Source organism: Sapajus apella, unplaced genomic scaffold, assembly GCF_009761245.1.
Source record: "Sapajus apella isolate SASKATOON/1434 unplaced genomic scaffold, GSC_monkey_1.0 scaffold47, whole genome shotgun sequence".
NCBI classification, from domain to species: Eukaryota; Metazoa; Chordata; class Mammalia; order Primates; family Cebidae; genus Sapajus; species Sapajus apella.
Genome location: NW_022436987.1, coordinates 8,110,211 through 8,133,151, shown reverse-complemented (window position 1 = coordinate 8,133,151; position 22,941 = coordinate 8,110,211). Strand labels below are relative to the sequence as shown.

At 43.8% G+C, this 22,941-nt stretch overlaps 1 protein-coding gene across 10 annotated transcripts in view; it reads right to left on the bottom strand.

The window, feature by feature from the left end:
- TEAD1 (TEA domain transcription factor 1) overlaps window positions 1-22,941 on the bottom strand; it is a 273,107-nt gene that overhangs the window by 114,861 nt on the left and 135,305 nt on the right. The window lies entirely within an intron of this gene.

The following is a 22,941-nucleotide window of genomic DNA, read 5'->3' as shown; positions in this document are numbered from 1 at the left end:
CGCTTTTGAAAAGGAGGGTCTCCATGGCCAGATGTGACTGAATGAAGCCTTCCCTTCAGCAGCTGGTAGGAGAGGCCAAGTCTCAAGCTGCCTAAAGAGGTGGCCAGGTTTCGGCTGAGTCTTCCTTAAAGCCCCGGACTCCATAAGTCTTCCTACTTTTGGGCCCCTTTCTCATTACAACGATGTCCACTGGGATGCCCCCACTGCCAGCCTTTGTGGATCTTTGCAAGACAGGTAACCTTTGACTTCACCTGCTAGGTGAGGTATGGTCTTGTCCACTCCCAAAGATGCTCTCTTCCTTTGTTTATTAGTTAGGTCTTTGAAACCTCTATTACCTCATGGCTCTCTGAATTGTCTCCTCTAATTTCAGCAAGGCTAAGCTCCTTTATTTCCCAATGGCTCAGCAGCTTTCCCCCAGGCCCAGGTCCTTTCTCCGAAGCCTTCCCGGTCTCTGTGTCCATGCACCTGTTCTCCCTTTATCTCTCCACTCCCAAGGCCCAGCTCAGCAAAATCACCTCATCAAACCTCTCTGACCTCAGGAAAGTCCCTGCCCTGTTCTATAAACAGCTACAAACTTCTATCCTACTCAAACCATCCACGTAAATGTCTTGTGCTGGGTGTTATGGAGAAATAAAGATGGCCTCAACAGTTCCTTGATGCCAACACCCATGTGTTCCTGTCTCAAAAGTATGTAAGAGTAAAGCACCAGATATAGTCGTTAGGATACAGCAACTACTCAACTGCTCAATCTTGTAAACTCCTGAGTTCACTGGGCCTACTCTCTACAACTGGACAGTAAAAGGCTAGCAGAAGCACACCATGTCTTCCTGTTTCTCCACCTCTCATGCTGACAGCCCAGAGCGCAATACATGGATAAAGGAAGAAAAATGTTTAGCCAGAGGATCAGTATGAGCATTATCAATCAATGTTCCCAAGTCAGCAAGAATAAAAAACAAATTCAAGGTCCTTTCCTCTGGATTCTACTTCTAAAGGCAAACATTAGGGTAAGCAATGTCTTCTGCGTTAGCCTTAGTTGACACTTAACCGTTGAGAAGAAACCAGTTGCTCCGAGGCATACTCTGAGGCCCTGGGTGAGCCGGGGATACTTCGAGGCTGCCAGGGCTGGATGAGTTTAAGGGATACTTACACAGAGGGAGGGAGAGGTTTCGTGGGCAAGATCATTCGTTCATTCATTCTCTGGCATATGTTCTGAACAACTGCCTTGGGCCAGCCACCATGGAAGGCTCTGAGAATTCAATGGCAAATAGGAGTCTCTGTCATCCTAATACTTGAGGGTCTACTGGGTCAAAATCCACTGGATAAAAATCCTGCCTGTTGCATTTCCGTCTTGGGGAGATCTTCTGGATGAAAGCCTCTGCTTCCACCACCACTACCTCAATCATCAATAGCAAATGAATGGCTCTATATCATTTTTTAATTTTTTATCATACTTTAAGTTCTAGGATACATGTGCAGAATGTGCATGTTTGTTACATAGGTATACTATGCCATGGTGGTTTGCTGCATCCATCACCCCATCATCTACATTAGGTATTTCTCTTAATGCTATCCCTCCCTTAGTCCCCCACCCCTTGACAGGCCCTAGTGTGTGATGTTCCCCTCCCAGTGTCCACGTGTTCTCATTGTTTAACTCCCACTTATGAGTGAGAACATGAGGTGTCTGGTTTTCTGTTCTTGTGTTAGAACGGATGGCCCTTAAGGGCCAGGGGCCAAAGCCATGGAAAAGGAGATTGAAAGAGGAAGTAGAAAATTTTCTTTCCGATATTTAAAAATCCTCACAAGATTAAAACAATGAATCTATGCTTCAAATACATTACCATTTGCAGAAATTGTTTGTGGATATGCACAACATAATTTAACTAATTTACTTAACCTCTAACTTGTCCCCAAAACAGTAAGGCAAGTTTCAAGAAATATGGGATGAAAAAAAAAAAATCAAGACAAAAGAATCAGGAGTAAGGTTATACAGGACAAAAAAATGCAAATCAAGAAGAAACACGACTCCATACTGACACCAGTTAAAAAAAAGTAAGTCGAGAAACTCTTCACTTGGATTTTTTGGTTAACAGATATCATTAAAAAAAAAAAAAAAAAATCCTTCCTTTAAAAAAACAACCACTCCCAAGGGCTATGTGTGCTGCCTGACTTCAGTTTTGTAAAAACAAAAGCTATATCTTTAAGAAATTCAACACACAAACACCAGCTTTTGAAACCAAGGTTCAGCAAAGAGGAGCCAATAAAAATGCTGTAACTTGAAACCAACCCACACAGCGCAAAAAGAAAGAGGAGAGGTCTGTCCGGGTTGCCTTTGACACGCCCTTCTAACTTGGTTCTAGAACAGCAGTGCCCAGTTTGCAAGACAAGAAGCTAATTGACTCGAATGTCTGCTGCATAAGCTATAAAATAAGTACATAAAGAACAATATGAACATACAGCGCCATCAGTTACATAAAAAGGCCTGACTGTCCGACGCCACACTGTGCACCGAACAAGCGCGGCAATTGTTCCAGCGGGTTGCACGGAGGAAGAATGAATAATTAGCTTCCTTATGAATCAAGTGTCCACCAGGAAGAGAGCTCCATCCTGCAGCAGTAGCACAGCAGCACCCTCAGCCCGCCAGAGTCAAGCTGTGGTTTTTAAAGGTCTTTATTGACAATCAGGATGCAAGCAAAGATATTCTTCAGCCAAGTAAACCAACAACTCGCTCCACTGTGGCCACTGCTTATTCTCGGGAACACCCGCTTCTTGTCTAAAGTCTCACCAACTGCTACTTTCCATTACCAGGAAATGTCATTTTCCCTCACTTGTTTATTTATTCATTGGCTAGAAATACAACATCTTCTGCTAAAGGTGGATGGGGTCGTGACAAAAGCATCCATTTGAGCTGCCCTGGCACAACGGCCACAACACAAGAAGTCCCTAAATGTTTATTTCCAGAGAGTCTCCGTGGAGGGAGGCAAGGAGTAATATTTTGATTCTAGGATTTTTCTCATTCCTCAATATCATCAATGTCAAAAAATGCTTCCCTTCCTCCTGCAAATCTGAGAATAAGAGAGCAGGATGTGTGGACTGTCACCAGGACAAAACTCATTGAATTGGAAGTGTCTGATACGTGTAACAGTCTGCAACATAGGCAACATAAAGCAAGGAATGGCCATCGGAGCTAGAATCAGTAGATGGGATTCAAATCTCTGCTCTCTCTCAAGAGCTGCATCATTTTTAGCAAATCATTAACTTATCTGGGCCTCACTTTTCCTATTTGTAAAATAGGGATATTAAATGTTCTCAACTACACCGACAGACCCACCCCAAGCCTAGGTTGTTGAGAGAATGAAATGAGACTATGCATAGGAACTTCCTTTAACATGAATATGATTCTATAACTTCATCTATTAGAAACTCAGATTATGCTGGCACAATCCCAGTATTTTATGAATATTTATTATTTGCTTAGTACTGAGAAGGGCCCCTAGGAGATGCAGAGAATTAAAAGGTACAGTTCCCAACTATGAAGAACTCATGGACCAGTAGAGTCGGGATATGTAAGTTCAGGGCTAACAAAAACTCAGGCATAGTTTGAAGGTGATAATTAGTCTCAATGCTTTCCCTCACCTCATTTAATTCTTCTGTACTCAGGAAAATCCACTGGGTTCTATCCAGAAGGCTTACAGCCGTAAAAACAATAACAACAGAATTGATAAGTGGCATCTCTCCAGCACCCAGAGGTATTCTCAGAGACAGAGAGTTGAGAGGAATTCCCTATTGCCCTTGAGTTACTCTATGAATTCAAAACATGGGAGTACAAGAGCCCCAAAGGAAATCATGTCTGGAGTGACAAAAAGAACTTGTTGCCAATCTTTCAATTAAAATTTATTTTTTAAAAAAGATAAGATTCTACATGCAATGCCTAGGAAAACCTAGTTCAGGAACCTCCGGAGTCTGAGCCCTGGGCTCACAGGTCTGAAACCCAAACTGTAATATTACTTAATAATGGGTTCCTATATACTACTTACAAAGCACTAAACATTTACACACATTGTTTCATTTGATGCTCAAAGCAACCCTAACAGGAAAAGTAATTTTCTTTTCTCTATTTTGCAGATGAAGTGAAAGATTTGATGGAGTTAAGTAACTAACCCAAGGTTTGCATAACTGTAAGAGGTGAACCATGATTTGAACCCAAGCAGGTTGATTTCAAATCCCAAGCTAATTTTTTATCACATCCTGATTGTTATATTACTCTAAGGTATGTCCGTTTCCCATTCTGCTGTTTATTTCTAGAAAACTACTTAGTCACACTGTTTTCTTTGCAGGACAAAACCCACTATGGATTCCCTATAATGGAGGACCCAGAGTTGAGAGGAGAAAGTGTAATCCAAGGTACAAAGTTCCACAACTTTATGTTCTTCTCCAAGGAAATGTTTTCTCCTGAAACGTTTGGTGGGTTGGAAGATGTGATAGAGACCTACAAGAGCCCAGAAAGCGGTAGTATTTTTGAGTGGTTAATAAGTAAAAATATGTTCAAACTAATTAGGAACAAGAATATAGTTAAATAATGTGCTCACTTTCACCCATTTTTGCCCACTGAATGAGCAGATGTTATTAAAAAGACAATCTTCAATGCTAGCAAACCTTCTTGAAAGTAATTTGACATGCTGTACTTCTAATGTCATATCCAAGAACTCTTTGCCCAACGCAAGATCATGAAAACTTTTTATTATGTTTTCTTCTAGATTTAGCTTAACTTTTTACACTTAAGTCTAGAATCCATTTTAAGTTCATTTCTGTGTACGATGTGAGTTAAGGGTTTAAATTTACCTTTTCTGCATGTGGATATCCAACTGTCCTAGACTATTCATTGAAAAGACTATTGAACTGAATTGCTTTGGTACCTTTGTAAAAAAATAAGTTGACAATAATGTAATCTTTATTTCCAGACTTTCAATTCTGTACCATTCTCTATGCTTACACCATTATCTATCCTGACACTCATAACATACTGATTTGATTGGTGTAGCTTTGTAGTAAGTTTTGAAGTCAAGATACATAAGACCCCTAATCTTTGTCTTCTCTCTCCAGATTTTTTGTTTATTCTAGATCATCTACATTTCTGTACTGTTAGAAACAGTTTGACCCAAAAAAAAAAAAAAAGGACGCATACTAAAGTTTTTACAACGATTGCACTGAATCTATGAATCATTTTAGGAAGATTTAACAATATTGAGTCTTCCAATCCATGAACATGGATAGCTCTCTGTTTATTTAGCAATAAACTAGTCTTGCACTGATTTTATTAAATTTATTCCTAAGAATTGTGTTTATAATGTGGTTTTCAGGTTACTTAGTGCTAGTATATAAAAATACAATTGATTTTTGTATATTGGTCATTTATCCTGTAAGGTTGCTGAAACTCATTAGTCAGTTCATACTTTGGGGGAAGGGGTATCGAGGGTGTGTTCCTTTAGGTTTTCTAGTACAAGCTCAATTCATCTGCAAATAAAGACAGTTTTCTTTCTTTCTTCCCAATCTGGATGCCTTTAATTTCTGAACCTGCAGTATAATTTTAAACAGAAGTAGCAAAAGTGGACATCTCTGCCTGGCTCCAGAGGAAGCCGCATTCATAATCTGCATGAAGAAGCAGTCTTCCTAAGCTATTATCTTTTTTGAAGACTACAAAACAGAACCGGCTAAGTATTTTCTTATACTGATGAACCATGATCACATACAAATGAAAAACATACTTAGAAACTTTAAAAAACCAGTGTGTACTTTAAGAATAGGGTAAAAAATGTCATCTAATAGATGAAACGTAAAATTACTAATAACAAATACATGAAAAAGTAGCACCATCTCAAGTAGTGAATGCTTGAAATAGAGAGAAGGAAACAGAAGGGAGGGCAAACAATGGCAGCAACAGTCCAGGAGAGGCTGCCGTAACAGCCAACTTCCAAACAGGCTCTAGGTCAGCATGGCTCTGCAAGGCCAGAAGTCCGGCCCCATCAATCCTCTCTACCTTCTACTCACCCCAGAGTTCAGGACTGGGAGGAACTGGCAGGAAGGAAGGGGGCTCTAGCAATCTGGCTCCAACTCTCTCCCAGCTAAGAGTAAACTGGTAAGGGCTTGGAAGACAAGGAGCCTCCAGTGGGAGCTCTCACTCAGCAATTTTCACACAACAGTCTCTTATCTTAACAAAGCAGCCGAGCTTCTTTTTAAAAACTTGGTTCCCAGATGGTAACAATCAAGCAGTATCCAACACTGTTTGAAAGAACACACTGGTTCCAAAGACCTTGTTTTCTCTGAAAGGTGAAAGTTTAGATGCCCAGCAAGAGGCACAGCTAGGGTGTTCAGAATTTGACTGCTGGAGGAAACTGCCAGCTCTGACGCACCCTCCCTCGCTATCCTGTACACAACATCCAGCCTGGAGCAAACACTTGCCTAGAATAACTACTGCATACACACTTAGGCAAGTCTGTAGACGACAACTGAATATTTACTGTATGCAGAGCCCAGTGTCCACAGTGTAGTTATTTTTAATTTCATATATTGCCTTATACTGTGTAATAAATCTGATGAGGAAGGATGAGTGAATGAGTAAACAAAGTAGACATTACAGTCGGGGATTTCACAGAAAATACTGTTAAAAAATGACCAAGGGATTTAAAATCTGGTGAGAAAGAAAAAAAAAATGAAGTTCGAAATGCAGACGGAACTAGAGTTCATATTCCTGATTTTATGGAAGTTCTCATTTTCTGGTTTCTCAGAGAAGTGAATAGCCCCAATCACTTAGTCCACCCCTCCCCCAAAATTAGAATAAATATCTCCTTAGGGAAGGGTAGGTAAGCCTCTGTGAACATTCTACCACATTTTATGATGGCAGCTCTTCAGTTTACATCCCTACCTCTCACACTCCCATATCCCTCAACAACTGTCACTCTTGCCTCTGTAGCTCCTGTGTTTGGGACGTAATAGTTGCCAAGGAAATGTATCTTCTTCCTTTCCTCTGCTAATGGGATTTTGGACAGAAGAAATCTGACACTGGACATATCCCCAACATAACTCCAGTGATGTAACACTAGTGCATGTCCCAGCCCTGCACCTTTTCCCATCCAAAGGTTAGTGCTCTATCAGAATGATCTGGAGGAAGAATAAATTCCTCACATCAAGTAAGCACCCGCTCTCCCTTTCCTCCTGCATATCCCAACTACAGAAAGCATCTCTAGTGAGAGATGGAAAGAAAAAGAGGCCAGGGTATCTGAGAAGGTCTCCAGCAATCCCACCTGGACAGCAGCCTGGGAAGCCTTCAGTATCCAACCTGCCCTGGGAAATGACTTTCAAACGCCTTCCAGGGACTAGGCACTTCTCACAGGTAGTTGCCTCACTGAGACCCCTTGGCAACCTTGTGAATCAACCACTACCTGTGAAGCGGGAACATTTTAAAGGCAAGAAATCAGAGCTCAGAAGTCAAGTAACTTACTCAAGCTCAAACAGGTAGCAAATGTTGGCCACTTTGGTTTGCCATTTAGAAAAGAGCCTGAAGCTCCACATACAAGTCCTACAAGCTCTTATTTGTCATTATACATTCCCTAAAGAGCTCGGCAGGATGGCCTGATTAGCAAGGTGAAGGAGAACCAGGAGAGCTGCTCTCTCTTCTTCACTGCTACTAGCAAAGATGAGATGTGCTAGGGGAATGGAAACCACAAGACTCATAAAAATTGACATATGTAAAAAACAAAACCAAATACTGGACAATTTCCTACTAAAAATATTGCCTTCCAATGTAAAAAATATAAATTAAATTGGAGTGAGGTTTGAATTGCTTTTTAAGTTCACTTGTAATATGGTCTGTATAACATGTAATCAGGACATGCTGTGAAGATTACCCCGATAAGCTCTGCAAAGAACACAGTCATTAAATAAAATCATGAGATAACCACATGGTTCTCTGGGTTGGGCTTACTAACATGGATGCTAATTTTATCTGTGGTACCACACTGATATCAGAGTGAAGGCGCTCTTGAAACTGAAGTTCCTTTAGCACAGCTCTACTCACACTATCCTCTGAGCAGCATGACTGGGGAACGCTCCCTGGCTTCTACGTAGCTTGTAAGAGTGCATTAGGACACCTCCCAGCCCCAGGCCCTGGAAAAAGCATTGGCCCTCTCCAGCTACATGCCTTCTTTGTCCTTCTCCCAGTTAAGTCTCCACAGGCAAGGCCTCTATCCCCCTAACTTCCACTATACTTCTGTGCAGAAGCTGAGGATGGGAGGCTTAGAATAAATTATGTGAGCTGTTGCCTAGGCATAAGCGACAGGGTGGTACCACACACTATCCCATCTCCCCCCAAAGACTTTATGTGGCAGTGGGCGAGTTTGTCACACATGCAATGGTTCCTTCAAAATAATTATTTCAGTCACTGTATAGACATCTGTGAACGATTATCTACATTTCAATTGACAGAGGACCAGTATTTGAGAAATTACACCTCTAGTTTCTCTACAGTTGCAGCACAACAGTTAAGGAAAAGAGAAAAAGGAAAGAAAGTGTAGAAAAAGAAGAGAAAAGGGGAGGGAAAGGTATAAGGGAGAGGGAAAGCAGATAGAGGAGGAGGTAAGTAAAGTGAGAAAACGAGCTGACACATGTGTTCCCTGAAATGCCTTATCAATGCTCAGCTAATTCATATCTGGCCATAGGTTCCACATAGGTTGATCAATAGTTTACAAATACATGAAATTGGATCTGGGTATTTTTTATAAACCCATTTTTCATCTGTTCCATTATCTTAATTAAGCATCTATGATGTTCCTATACCATAAAGTCAAGAGATAAAAGTCATGGTCCTCCGGAAGGGCTCACAGTTTCCACCTACATGCTCGGGGAATCCCCAATGTATTTGTATTCCCATTTAATAGATAAAAAGACTGAGAAACTAAGCTCTGACAACGGTTAATTCTCCTCTATGTCCACATTATCATGCAACTATTAACAAAAATATTCTCCCACAGTGCTATCCATTTCTAAATGCTTTCACCTGTATCATTTCATGTGATCCAATTAAGCATTTTCTAAACATTAAGACTCAAAAAGGTTCTGGGAGTGGAACAGGGTCACAGGGCAAGAAAGTGATAGAAGTGGGGCCAGAATTCAAAACTCTGAGCTCCTCGTTTTCATACAAGAAATGGCAAATTACTGATCCAAGAGAATCAAGTGCCACTAAAGGAGCATCTCAAACGTTTCTACTCAACAACGCACCACTCAGGGGGCCTTGAAAAGCCAAGTGTCCCACAGAGGGTCTGGCTTTGGAGAGCAACAGAGAACTGAACAAACTGAATAGGGCTCTGCTTCCTGAAGGTCTGGACAGCAGCTGGATCTACCTTCCGCAGGTTAAGGGCACGTAGGCTGGTGAACAGGCCAAGCCAAAGACTAAACAAGCATGCAGAGAGGCATAGAGCCCCCAGAGTGCTGCAACATCTCCCTTGCCTTAAAGCCCTCTGCATCAGCAGCAGCTCCTGAAATTACAGCAGACTGGGATGTACACATGCCTTCTTTCTAAGGTCTTGGTTTTTCTCCAGACTTACTCTTGTCATCTTAAAAAATTGTTCACTTTGATTTCTTTAAGTTAATGTACACATCAGTGGCACAACAAAATCATGACAATAATAAAAGATATTTTAATTGGGGAAACAGTACTCACAACCCCACAGCCTTTACAAGCCACAAGTTCCCCTCCAGTCCTTGTCCCCTGAAACAGTAACCATGATCACAGAATATGCACTACTTTGTATTCTACTTTTTTCATATAATCGCATTTCCTCTCTCAACCCAACCATGTCTAATGACCCTGGCAAGTTCCTACTCCAAAGACTTCTTTTAGGGTGTTATAATTTCATCACTCATGTAGACAACTGATTTCAAACAGGCTCCATGACATGTCTGACTTGTTACTCCAGAGGTCTGAGATCATGGTTTGGGTGAGAAGGAGAACGCTTTGGGGATGAGAGAAGAAGAAGGGAAAAACAACTGTGCTTTTCTTCTCAGGAGACAAAGTGCTATTAGAGACTAAAACTGTGGATGCCACATGGGTGGGTGGGGTGGGAGCTGCCTATGGCTTTGAGGCTACATAGCCATGATGCTGCCATATGGATGAAACCACTCTCCACTCCTCCACAGCAACAGTGTCTAGCAAGCTGAAAAAAATTACTGTACGGCAAGAGTCCTGAGTTTACATTATTCCAACCAGATCATGACCCACTCCCCACACATACTTATCCACTTAAAACTTTTGCTGGACCAGGCATGGTGGCTCACGCCTGCAATCCCAACACTATGTGAGGCCAAGGCGGGCGGATCACAAGGTCAGGAGTCCGAGACCAGCCTGTAACGTGGTGAAATCCCGTCTCTACTAAAAACAAACAAACAAAAAAATTAAAAAAAAAAAAAATAAGCCGGGTGTGTGGCAGACACCTATAATCCCAGCTACTTGGGAGGCTGAGGCAGGAGAATCACTTGAAACCGAAAGGCAGAGACTACAGTGAGCTGAGATCACGCCACTGCACTCCAGCCTGAGGGAAAGAGCAAAACTCCGTCTCAAAAAAACAAACAAACTTTTGTCTCAAACAAACAAACAAACAACCTTTCCTGTATGGCTCTGCACTGATGGAGAGGTTTATACTCCACAGCATGGCACACAGTACCCCCATGACCTGCCACCACCTCCCTTTCACCTTCCCACCCTCCCTCCCCAGAACTCCCTGGCCCAGGCCCTGAGCTCCAACCACCCAGTACCTGCTCACCCAGCTCATTCCATTCCTCCACCTCCAGTCCCAGGAGGTGTGAAACTGTCCCTGTCCTCCAAAAGCTCACTCACGATGGGGAGGGGGAAGGCTCCGAGTATATGTTTATCATGAAAATCAAGAAGCCATTTTGTTGTCTATGAAATAACATCTTTTAAACACATGACTGCAAATGGTTTAAAAATGGGCCAACGTACTACAGAATAAGACTGCTTTTAAAACTTTACCATGAAATAGAATACACGCATACATGTGTGAAGGCATAAATGGATTGTTTAAATGAAGGGATTACTAAGTGAATATCTGTATAGGTAGCTAATTTTTCTAATTAAAAAAAAAAATCAAAGCCTTTAAGAGAGCAAAATTAAAAAACAGAAACAGTTAACAAGCACCAGTGTAACGGTGCCACCTCAGACCCACTCAGTCACCAGTACAAGAGGAAGATGCTTAAATGCAAACCTTTCTCTCCCTCAATCTCTCTCTCTCTCTTTTTTTTTTTTTTTTTTTTGAGATGGAGTCTTGCTCTGTCGCCAGGCTGGAGTGCAGTGGCGCAATCTCGGCTCCTGGGTTCAAGTGATTCTTCCGCCTCAGCCTCCCGAGTAGCTGGGACCACAGGGGCGTGCCACAATGCCCAGCTAATTTTTATATTTTTAGTAGAGATGGGGTTTCACCATGTTGGCCAGGCTGGTCTTGATTTCTTGACCTTGTGATCTGCCCACCTCGGCCTCCCAAAGTGCTGAGATTACAGGCGTGAGCCACCGTGCCCCACCGAAAACCTTTCTCTTAATTGGCTCATCATCTGCATCACACTCAATATCCCACTGTTTGGATTTTAGTCAATATGTGTTCCATATTTTCCAGGATAACCCCAATTCTAAAGTTTAGGTTCTCTGGTTCCCATAAACCTATAAAGGTAATTCAAATTCCTATAGATCTTCCAGACTTTGTTTAACCAGAAAACAAAAATAAAGAACTGAATATATGAGTCCTAATTTAAGTCTCCAAATACATTTAGTGTTACTTGAGCCTATGTTTTGTGTCTGCTTTCTACTTGCAAAAAGCCTAGGCGGATTCGAATGCTTCATATTGGTCCCAAGTCAGTACTAAGCTGACTCACATAGATTTTCTCATTTCCACCACTAAGCGTGATAAAGGTTATAAGTATTTCCGGAGCAATTACACATTGCATCTGCACACCCCAGCTTGTAAGTGCCTCCGGACAATTTCACACTACCGTGGTTCTGTGTCTCCCTATTGCCCTCTAAGCTTGAGAAACCCACTGATATTGAACATCCTCTGACAGCAAAGGCAACTGAGAGTTCCAGTGGGGCTTTTGAGGGGAGGGCATCCAAGGAAGACACAGACAGGAAAGCAGTTTGGAGGAGCTGGTCTTGACTGGTCCTCTCTGACTCAATGACCTTTCATCTCCCAAGGAGCTGGATGCCCAACTCGGGGTCATTAGTACCACCACTGATCTCCAAACCAGACATGTCTCCAAGGAGGCCCCAAAGTCTTACTTCCTCAACTTTATCTTCTCCTCTGACAAAAATCCCTTGATGAGATCTGACCATGTGAGAACTGCTCAAAACACAGTCACTCATTATAAAAATAGTAAGAGTGGCTCTGTAGACAATGTTGGTGACACCAAATTTTATGAAGGCAGGATGTAAAACCTAGAGAAAGGAGTTTTGGGGGACACGTTGAAAAGAGTAAGTCGAGATATGCTCAGGCATACCAGCTGTATAATGTCATACAGATGAAAAGCAAGCATGCAATTTCATTCTCTCAAGAGTTTGGGACAAAGGTTAAAAAGAAAAGGTATCTAATGGTTATTGGCTACAACCACCCACATATATGAAAAGTAATGAGAGCATGTCTCCCAATTTCCTATAGGTTGTCTGCCAAATTCCTGCCTCCTTCCTAAGAAGACAGAATCTGCAGTGTTTTCTTTGCCATCCAGATATACCCCATGTCATTATAAACAAACGCCGCTTTCTCTGCAGCTAATAACCACAGTGTGTGGGTAAGAAACCTCTCCAGTATAAATCCATGGGGACAAAGCTGCATTGTGGGCATTCAATAATTATAACAATCTGACATGAGTCAGAGGATTGTTTTTCAATGGCCCTGCTGCACTTCAAACTTTAAAGTCAATCCCAAACTCCCTTTCCTGGCACTCTGTCCATGTGCTGAGCTATTGTAAAACAATTCTCATTCTTTATAGTTTGGTCCCATTGCAAGGAGCTGGCAACGTGGGCACTCATGAAATATTAACACGTTAACATTGACTTTTTTTAAGTAAGTGTGGCCAACAGTGGATCAATTATATTACTATGAAAAGCTTTTCATAATTCATTTGAGGGGCATCAAGATCTCATTTCTGGACAGCACATGGATGATGAAGTCAACAGTTTTGAAGAGGTCGGCACTCACAGGCACCGAATACATTAAATGTGATAGATGGTGTAAACACTCAGTTCATAAAAAAAGGGAAAATGTTTACATCTGGCAAAATAATTAAAATAGGGTATAACAGATCAACAAGTTGGGAATTAAGTCTATGCCAGTCTCTCTCCATAAACAGGAATAAGAAAATCTCAAATGCTGGCCATTTATTCTCCTTCTGGCTCACCACTAAATGTTTATTCCCATCTCCTTCAAAAGTAAAACTGGCTAATTTCTAGATGTTAGAAGAATTATTTCAAGCTATCCATGCTCTGAAGTGCCTTTATTCCAAGAACTATTAGCAGTTTATTATAAATTCTGGTTTTGAAGGGGTGAAATAATAATATTCGCGTGGTAGCGAGTCCAATTCAATCCAAGCAGTACAAAGCATGAAGAAACAAAGGTCTCCCAGCTAGCGTAAGGTTCTTCTGATCCAGCAGTGGGTGAACACGAAAGACCTTTCAATTGTGCAGTGTGCATAGACCTTGCCTCGGCTTTGAGGGAACGCTGCATCAGACAGGGAAACAAACACTATTCCAACCCAGCGGGCCTCTGGCCATGCTGCCCTGGTGGCCAGAGAGGGCATCCTGAAGAACAGGGAGGGATGCAGCAGTTGTAGGTTCTCTATATTCTCATTGTAATGCTGTCATGACCTGTGTCCCACTTTGTCCCCTCCACTAAACCAGGCACCAGGTCTTACTCATCTTGAGATCCCTTTCCCTAGCACTGGAAATTCGCACAAAATATGTGGTAAATAGCCACAGGGTGTAAATTATCCCTCTCACTCTGAAGTCTTGTACCTGGCTTGTGTGTAGAAACTAAACTCACCCTCCTCCTTGTACTGGTCCACCAGGAGAAAAAAGTCACCCAAAGAAAACATCTTCTTGATCTCCAGGGATTAGGGCCCCAATGTGGAAATGCCCCTAATAAGCCAACGAATGCTTTCAGTGTTACTTAGGGCATGTAAGCCACTAAAAGTGCCAAAAAGGGTGTGGGGTAAGTTAAACTGTTGCACCTAATACCCCAAAATCCCCTGAAAAACGAGTGTGCAGAAAACAAGGGGCTCCTGGGGCAAATGACCAATAATTTTGGCTCAAGTGTCCTGACAACAAGAGCATGCACAAGAGAACCATTCTTAGCATGCTTTTCCAAAACCCTACAGGGGATTTCCAGAGGGCCTAGTGAGAATGTGGTCAGAGACACTGTAATGAAAGAGGGAAGCGGCAAGGCAGGCGGCTTGACTTCCATCCAGCCTCAAGTGGGACATGGGTGCAACAGTACTGGGTTGATAAAAAGCCACCCGAGTGCAGGCTCAGTGCAAAGGGGGAAGGCTCACAAGCCACCTGGCCTCAGCCCCTCCGAGGCTGCCCAACAGAAGAGAGAACAGGGCAGTCCCCAGCTTGTTCAGCCTTAATAGAGGCCCTGCCTATGTTCATAAGAATTCTCAGTCTTCTGAAAACCTACAAGAATCTCAGTCCTCGGCAAATCAAAACCTGAAGTGCTATAACATGTAATTTAAAAGGATTAGGTCTATGTCACATATATGATCTTAACTTGCTGCCTTCCTTCTTTCCCCTGAGCCTTGAAGTAACAGGAAAGGATTCATCGATCTGTACCGCAGGCAACAACTTATATGTGTTGGTATGACCAACACCTGTTCTCTCATGTACCCCAGTGCTGAAAACACAGGAAATTTGTCCTTTGGCCCCATCTATGTACTGAAGAACATAAAAGTATTACATACACTGTATCACAAACACCCTTAAAACTGTTGAATCCCTACAGTTCTGCCCAGATTACAGTGTAGTCCAATCATCATCACCCAATCATTGAAGCTACTTATTACTTGTTTACATCTAGTTGAAACACCTGTAACCAGGGGCATGACGTCATGCCCATAACCAGTTTTAACTAAGAGGGACGGTCCACACATACACCGTTACACAGTGTGTTTTGCATTTTTGCAGCTTAGGTCCATTACATTTCTGTGACCTTTTCTCCAGATTCCTCTACTTAATATTCATATTTTTCAAATTACTTTAAATATCCCAAAATCAAGTATGAATAAAATATGTGAAGAACAAAAACAAAATGCAAATAGGGGAGGGAGAGCATAATTTATGGCATGTTATAAATGAGGGCAGTGACTAGCTATCTGGGAAGCGAGGGAGGAAAGAAGAAAGGGAAAAAGGAAGGAAGGGAGGGAAGCTTCTGAGTCCCAGCAGGCCTGTCCTCCAGCCCACTGGGGGAGATAAACGCAGCTTCCATTTAAAACTCACACTCTTGGGGATTTGGGGACAGGGGCTCTGGGGCCCACAGAATGAAACCTACTCTTATCTATAAAGAAAACCTGGCTTTCATGTTGGCCAGCTTGCCTGCCTCTTTCCCTTTTCAACTGAGGCTTATCAGCAGCAACATCTCCATTAAGCACTTAGTCAGCAACCATTACCCATTACCCATTCTGCACTAGGTACCTATTCCTGAGAATAATGAAAGAAAAACGCATATGCCTTGCCCACATGGAGGCAGCATACACTGATGGTGCGTGCGCGCGCGCGCACACACACGGCGGGGGGTGGGGTGGGGAGAGGGATAGAGAGAGAGAGACTGACTCTGGGACGGTCAGAGATGGCTGGAGTTGAGATCAGAATTCCTGGCTCTCTCGCTTATGGTGTGACAAGCTTCCTAACCTGTTTAAGCCTCTTGCTCTTGCTGTTGTTAGGGGATTAAATGAGATGACATGCGCAAAGACTCTCAAGTGCTGCCACGTTCTTCATTTATTTGGCTTCTGAATCCCTTCCGATCTGGTCTTCCCCTCCATGGTACTAGGTAGATCCTTGGCAGCCAGGAAAGAGAAAAGACCCTCAGGCTTCCTAAAGCCAAAGGTGCCCTCCCTTGCCCAGCAACACAGGTTCCTTTCCAGGAAGCACTCTCTAGCCAGGCCGGCGTGGGTTGAGGGGGGGTCAAGGGTTCCAGCTGCCCCTCTTCAGTGCTGCCAAAGCCCCCTCACATGCTCTGGTTCCTACAACACTCTGTTTCAAAGCGAACAAAACTCTGTCATCAAGAGCCAGAGTGGAAGCAGCACCCAGCCACAGCCCCAGTGGCCCAGGACTCCCTCGCTGAGGACAGAGACTCAAATGTACTTTCAGGGCACCCAGGCCCCTGGAGCACGGTCTCTGGCCTCGGCCAGGCATCCTCCTTCCACAGAGAGCAAACAATGGCATCTACTGTCAGTGAGGCCACTCTCCATTCCTCCCCAACGTCAGCCCTGCGGACCAGTGAGCGTGGCGGGCAGCAAGCAGGAGGTGAAGGAGAACAAGACACAGCTCCCAGAACAGCTTGTTTGTGTCCGGCTGTCGAGAACCTGGATGCTATGCCAACTGGGAAAGAAACACCCTCCTTGTGGCACTTTTTTTCAGGGCCTCGGACTTGTGGTCAGCACCTCCCAAACATGGCCAAGAGACAGCCGGACCCAGGCTACACCCCATCCTCTCTCCTCCACCTTGGCTGCTGACTCAAGGTGTAGGAGGAGAGGCCACACCCCAGCTAAATCCAAACACAACTTGGAGATCCCAGATGAACTTGCAGTGCAGCACGCCACCCCCTGGCACCACTGCCGTCCCTGCAGACAGGCAGGAAGGCTGACGAGGACTAAGTACCCACCATGAGCCAAGTCTGTTCCCATTAGCAACTCAATGAATCCTTATACAGCCCTGCAAAGAAGGTGCACACTGAGGTTCGGAGAACTCAAGTAACTCACATGAAGTCACACAGCTCTTACCTCAAAGAGAAGCCTCCGGGCTCCTCATATTTTATTTCCAGAAATAGAAAGCACAGTTCTTGGCTTTGATGCTACACTGCTTATTAAAAGCACCACTGTGAAAACTGAAAAACACTCACAGTATGGAAAATGTTATTTTCCCAGGCCCACATTTGGGGTGTCCAGCCCACAAAGACTGCCAGAAGGACAGAAGATGACCCGTGGTGCTCAACCCACCTCAGCAGCTTTTCCTCCTGGTGATCCCCTAATTTGGGCTCACTTGAGGTGCTCTTAAAGGCATCTCTCTCAATGGCTGATTGGAAGATGGCACTGCCATAACTTCATAGAGGAAAAAACACCCAAACACCTTCCTTGGCATCCTTCCACCTCCAATTCCCAATCATCCAAAGTGATGGAAGCTGCTTCCAGGGCTCCCAGGGAGCCCCCAGTTTGCTCACCTGCCTCTACAGCTCCACCTGCCTTCAGCACAGTATCCTGACCTAGGACTGGACTCCTCCCTTCCAGCTCCAAGCTGGCTGGACTGTCTGGCTTGCCCTCCCAGGCCACATCTGCTCACTGATAAAAGTTCACTAGAAGTATCTGGACACCAGTTATTCTAATCACAGACATTCTCCCTGCTCAGACTGACACTACTGTCACTAACCACAGACCCCCGCCTTTGTGCCAGGAGGCTGCTACCGCATTAGCCCTCTTCCCAGTCTAACTAATACCTTAGGAAGGTATTGTTCTATTGAATTCTCACTGTATTAGAAATCACACTGGGTGCAGAGATGACCAACAGGAGTGATTTTCACTGGCTCAGTGTTCCTGAACCCAGAAGAGCACCGAGCCACGACTTTCCCAAAGGGAGTGATTCAGTGAAGATGCATGGCCTGATTCCGGATATAGTATATAGTGGATTCACATGCACCAAGAGGGATTTGAGGAAAAACTACAGGCTTCCAGCATCTACTGTATTAAGCCTTCTGTTGATAAATTTCATAGGTTTTATATTAGATATTCTATTTGAAAGAAGATGAATACCAGTAATATTATGGTTAAAAAAAAAAAAAAGTTTACTTTTAAATATTTTTTAAAACGTGTGTCAATGTGAATCTGTCCCTCTACGGTCCCCTGTCATTTTCATTACAGATCTGTTATTCAGATCAAGCTCTGAGCTACTGCAGGATAAGGACTAACAAGTTCAGTGTGTCCATCTCTCCAGTGACCAGCATATAGTTAAGTACTCTTTTAACTGTCACCTTTCTGGGATTCTCATAATGATGATACCACATAGGGATCAGTCATGCATGCTATGATGTACTCTTCCAATGAACTCCTGAAATCTTTTAAGTCACATCCATCCCCAAGCATCATCCCAGGAAGGCATCACTGAATAAATGGTGGCAAAAGGGTCATTTCCCCTTCCACCTCTATAAACCCAGGAAGCAATTTTCTCAGTCCACAACCACAAGCCACGAGCTCAAAAGCCCATGTACATCACAAAGACGGTGTTTCTCAGCACAGCCCTAGTCCTGAGGTTAGCTCTGGCTGAGACAATCCATCCAATTACAGGTATGTGTCAGTATAGGCAACTAAAAAGTGGCTTTCAAGGGCTCTTTTCAGCATAAGAGACAGGAACATCATAAAGCAAAATAGGAAGAGACTATGTCCTGCCAGTGTGGTGTGACTGAGCCCGTTTGGGAGAAGTTAGATATACAATACCACCCCAGACATGACAGAACTTGGACACACCACCCTACCCCCACCCCACCCAGATACACACAGACAGTCTATGATAACTGACAGCCTACATCTCCATCCTGGGATCTTTAATGGATTCAGGGCCACTCCAATGTGGGCAAGGCCACTCCCCTAAGACCTCTCACGGATCCATTCCAACCCACAGATCCTCTGTTCCATTCCAACCAACTGTTCCTCTCTGATTCCCTGGACTTCTGGGTCCCACCTCAAGCTGCCTTGCCCCAGGGACCACAGACACCCCTCTCTGGCCCTGACTCGTTTCCATGCTCCCTTGGCATGAGGATCCCTAGCTCCCCAGATGCTGACGCCTAGCCCTCACATAGGCCTGGGAGAAGACCTTGTAGGAAAAGTCCCCAACAAATTCACAAGAGGAAGGTCTGCATATCAAGTTCCTATGTTTCAAGAAACAATGATCAAACTGGCTTTTAAGCAAAAGAGGGGTAAGGGAGCTTAGTGGCTTATTTAACTAAGAAATCTTGTTCCAACAGTTCAGATGGGATCATTACCAGTCTGCCTCCAAGTAGGTTACTTACTGGTTCCAACCAGTGACAAGTCCTGCACATGTGTAAGATTCCTATGAAAGAAAATTGCTACCATAAAGAACTCATGTCCTCACACTACACCGTCCACAGGATACGTGATTCCCTTCCAAAAGCTTCAGTGAAAGAAAGCTTTACTTTCCCAGCAGCCCCAGAAAGATATCTCCTCTATCTCACTGGCTCTGATTGGTCAGGCTCCATCCCTCAATCAATCGCTGTGGACATAGGTATTTTAGGCTTATGTCAATCAAGGTCTACTTCCAGAGTTGCAAATGAGGTCAATCCCACTTGAACAATGCAATGAGCCAGGGAAAGAGCTGGCCGTATGCATTTGGTAAGAAAAAGAGAATGGATGCTCGATGTCCTCTATAGCCATGGAACATTCAAGTGGCTTCTGGCCACCTCCATCCAAATGACTCCCAGTCTCTACAGGCTGAGATGAAAGCAACCATCTCATCAGTCTAGGGGAAAAAAAAAAAAATCACTATCTCACCAGTCTAGGGAAAGGAGTATTAACTGCCAGCAGCCACTAGAGGAGGAAGAGTCAGCGGCCCAAAGGAATTTATCTCAGAGACAGAGAGGATACAGCATTAAAGACCAAGACCTCTGTGACCACAGAAGGAACTCCCCAACGATGACATCAGTCACTGTGCTGTCAGCATGAAAGCCCTAGTTCTAGGCAGCATCCCACTGCTAGGGACACTGCCAGACCCAGGGGTGCAGCACAGCTCCCATTCATAGCAGAAAGCACAGAACATTCAAGTCACTAGAAATCCCGAGTCTAAAAAGACACTCCAAAGACTAAGGTGGGAAGTACAGAGGGAGGAAAATAGGGCTCAGCAAGACAGGGGAAGAAAAAAGCTTCTGGGCTGTCCTGTGGGCAAGAAGCCCAGAGTTCTCCCAGCACATCCCTAGTTTGAGAAAATGGGAGAATGTCTCTGAGTAGAATCTGGCCATTTTCCCAGGCTTAGACCCCCATGGAGAAAATGCTCCAGCATCCATACATCTGGATGCTTCCCAACTTCCCAAGCTCCTACACATCTAAAACAGCTCACACCTGTTCCTAGGTACTTAAGAATGGGGAAAGAGTTTTCTTTCTTTCCTCCTCCACACCTCCTTACCCACTTCCCATCGGCTGGTCCAGAGAAGCCTCCTTCCTGCCTCAGGAACTTTTCTATAACCATGTGGCAGACTTGCCAAGCATAGGGCTCGGGGCGTGCAAGGTAAAGCCTGGATCCTCTGGCTCAGCTGAAGCCAAGGGTTTTCATCAACCTTTCCTGTGAACAGAAGCCTCCACAGACCTTAGCGGTGGCCTAGCCAGCCCCCAGTGGCGAAGCACAGGACTCTGCATTTTGCCCCCTCCTTTAGGCTTGAGGGCCAGCACTGTCTTTTTATGCCTACCTCTAAAAAGGACACTACCAGGGAAGTGAAGAAAGGTTGGGCCCATGTCCTGGCTGTGTCTCAGCGGTGGAGAGTTCCTATGGCTAGACCAAGAAGCATGGTCTTTGAAGATCTAGGGGTGTGCACACAGAGACATCAATTACATCAGTGATATTCTTCCAACTGGCATTTCTTGAATGCCTACAAGATACCCATCCAGCCTCAGAAACGGGGGCCAAGCAATAAGTGAAATGCAGTGCCTTACCCTTAACATGCTCCCTGTCAATGGGGACAGCAATGGGTTTGAATCTTCCAAATGCAATATCCCTCCAAGCGGAGAGTAAAGGCTCTATCACTATGTAAAGGGGATGGTCAGGAATTCATCAGGAACAAGAACCAGGAAGCTGAAGACACAAAATCCTAAGGTACTGACTTATGGGACCTGGTGCGGCCACAGCTAGACTGTGAGAGGCACCATCACTGAGTGTCTGCTGCACTCCCTTCAAAGCCTGACACTCTGGTGTCCTCAGGGTCTGCAGATGTGTGCACACTTGCCATGTAGGGAAGGGCTTAACTCTAACAATGACCAAACTCATGAAAGAAAACCAGTGCTTATGCCATTTTCAGTAAGAACATTTTTGGTTTCTACTTTGGGATGGAACTCATTCCTTTCCTTAAGGCTCAGGATGAAAATTTCCAATTAAAAACAGGGTTTCACAGCTCCTCTCCTCCCCTTCTAGGGACTCCAACTGCATTTGTGAGAATTATGCAGCCTGTCACCTGTCTTCTCACGTTCTCACAGCCACCTTACGAAATGGGAGCTATTCTTCTCCCCATTTTACAGACAAGAAAACTGAAAGGTTAATTTTTTCAACACCAAAAATGAGAAAGAAAACATAACTGATGACTTTGAGGTATGTTTATGGGATGAGAAAAGGCAGAAAAGTTGCAGCTGTGCCCAGTCAGGAAATTCTGCGAATCACACTGGTTTCTTTTTCCCTAATGTCTCAAAGAAGAGAGGCTTGGGGTCTAGCGAAATCATCCACCTTCCCACAAATGTCGGGGGAAGAGGGGGCGCAGGGCACAGGCGTCCTGGTAGTGTCTAGGCAGTTGCTAGGTGCCTCTTATTTCATTCTCAGAGATCCTCTGCACGTTGGAGGTTACCATTGTCTCAATTTTTGCCAGGGGGAAAAAAAAGTAAGGCTTAGGGAAGAGGGCTACTAGAAACTAAGTAGTTGGTGAGACTCTTACATCATGGCGGTGCATTTGGGCCCCCACTGGAGAAGGCTCCAGGGTAGAACTGAGAACACAGGAATAGCGCCTGGTGGAAAGTCTGCTGCCCTGTTCCACATCCCGTCCAAGTTCATTCTAAGCATTCTTTTAAGACTCTACTATGACTTGTAATTTCCCTGTCCATATTTGAAACCAGTATTTGATTATTCCCAAGGAAGACTATTTAAGCATAAATCACTAAAAACAATGACAGCCACAAGTTACTTGGAAAGTGGAATGAATAGTGCATTTAGAAATAAAAATAATTTTCCTTCTCATCTTTTCCCCATGTTTTCTGAGGCTGTGTACTGTATTCATTTAAAAACAAAACTTCCCATTTTTCATTCATCCTCTTACGTTTTATACCCAAAGAGGAAAATCCATATCCTTCAAAACCACTTTGCGGAAAAGGAACAAATCACATCTAGGACTCGGGCTACTAGGACCCTTCAGAGACGAGTGAGGACTACCATCTGCTACCTAGGATGGAAGGCGGGGACACAGCAACCACTGCCAAGCACTTCAAAGCACGACCTACTTCACCTTAATAGGTAAACTCCAGGAGAAGGCCAATCATCCACAATGTAATTTTCCCTGCAGCCCTCTGGAGTTTACACAGGTTACCATGGAGAGATTCTCTTACCACAAAATGTTACCTTTATGTAAACTCATAGACCTTCCTTATACAAGTGAGCTAAGTGATTAATAGTTTGCATTTATTGAATGTTAACTACGTGCTAAGCTCTTCACCTGTACTTTTCAATCCTCACACCTACCTTTTAACAAAGGCACTATTATTCAACCCACTTCACTGATGAGAAAACTGAAACTTAGAGAAGGTTCAGTAACTTGCTTAAGGTTACCAGGACTGTGATTTAAGAACCTACGTATCCACACTAAACTAAGTTTCAGAACTTGGTTACCAGGACTGTGATTTCAGAACCCATGTATCCACACTGAACTATTGAGC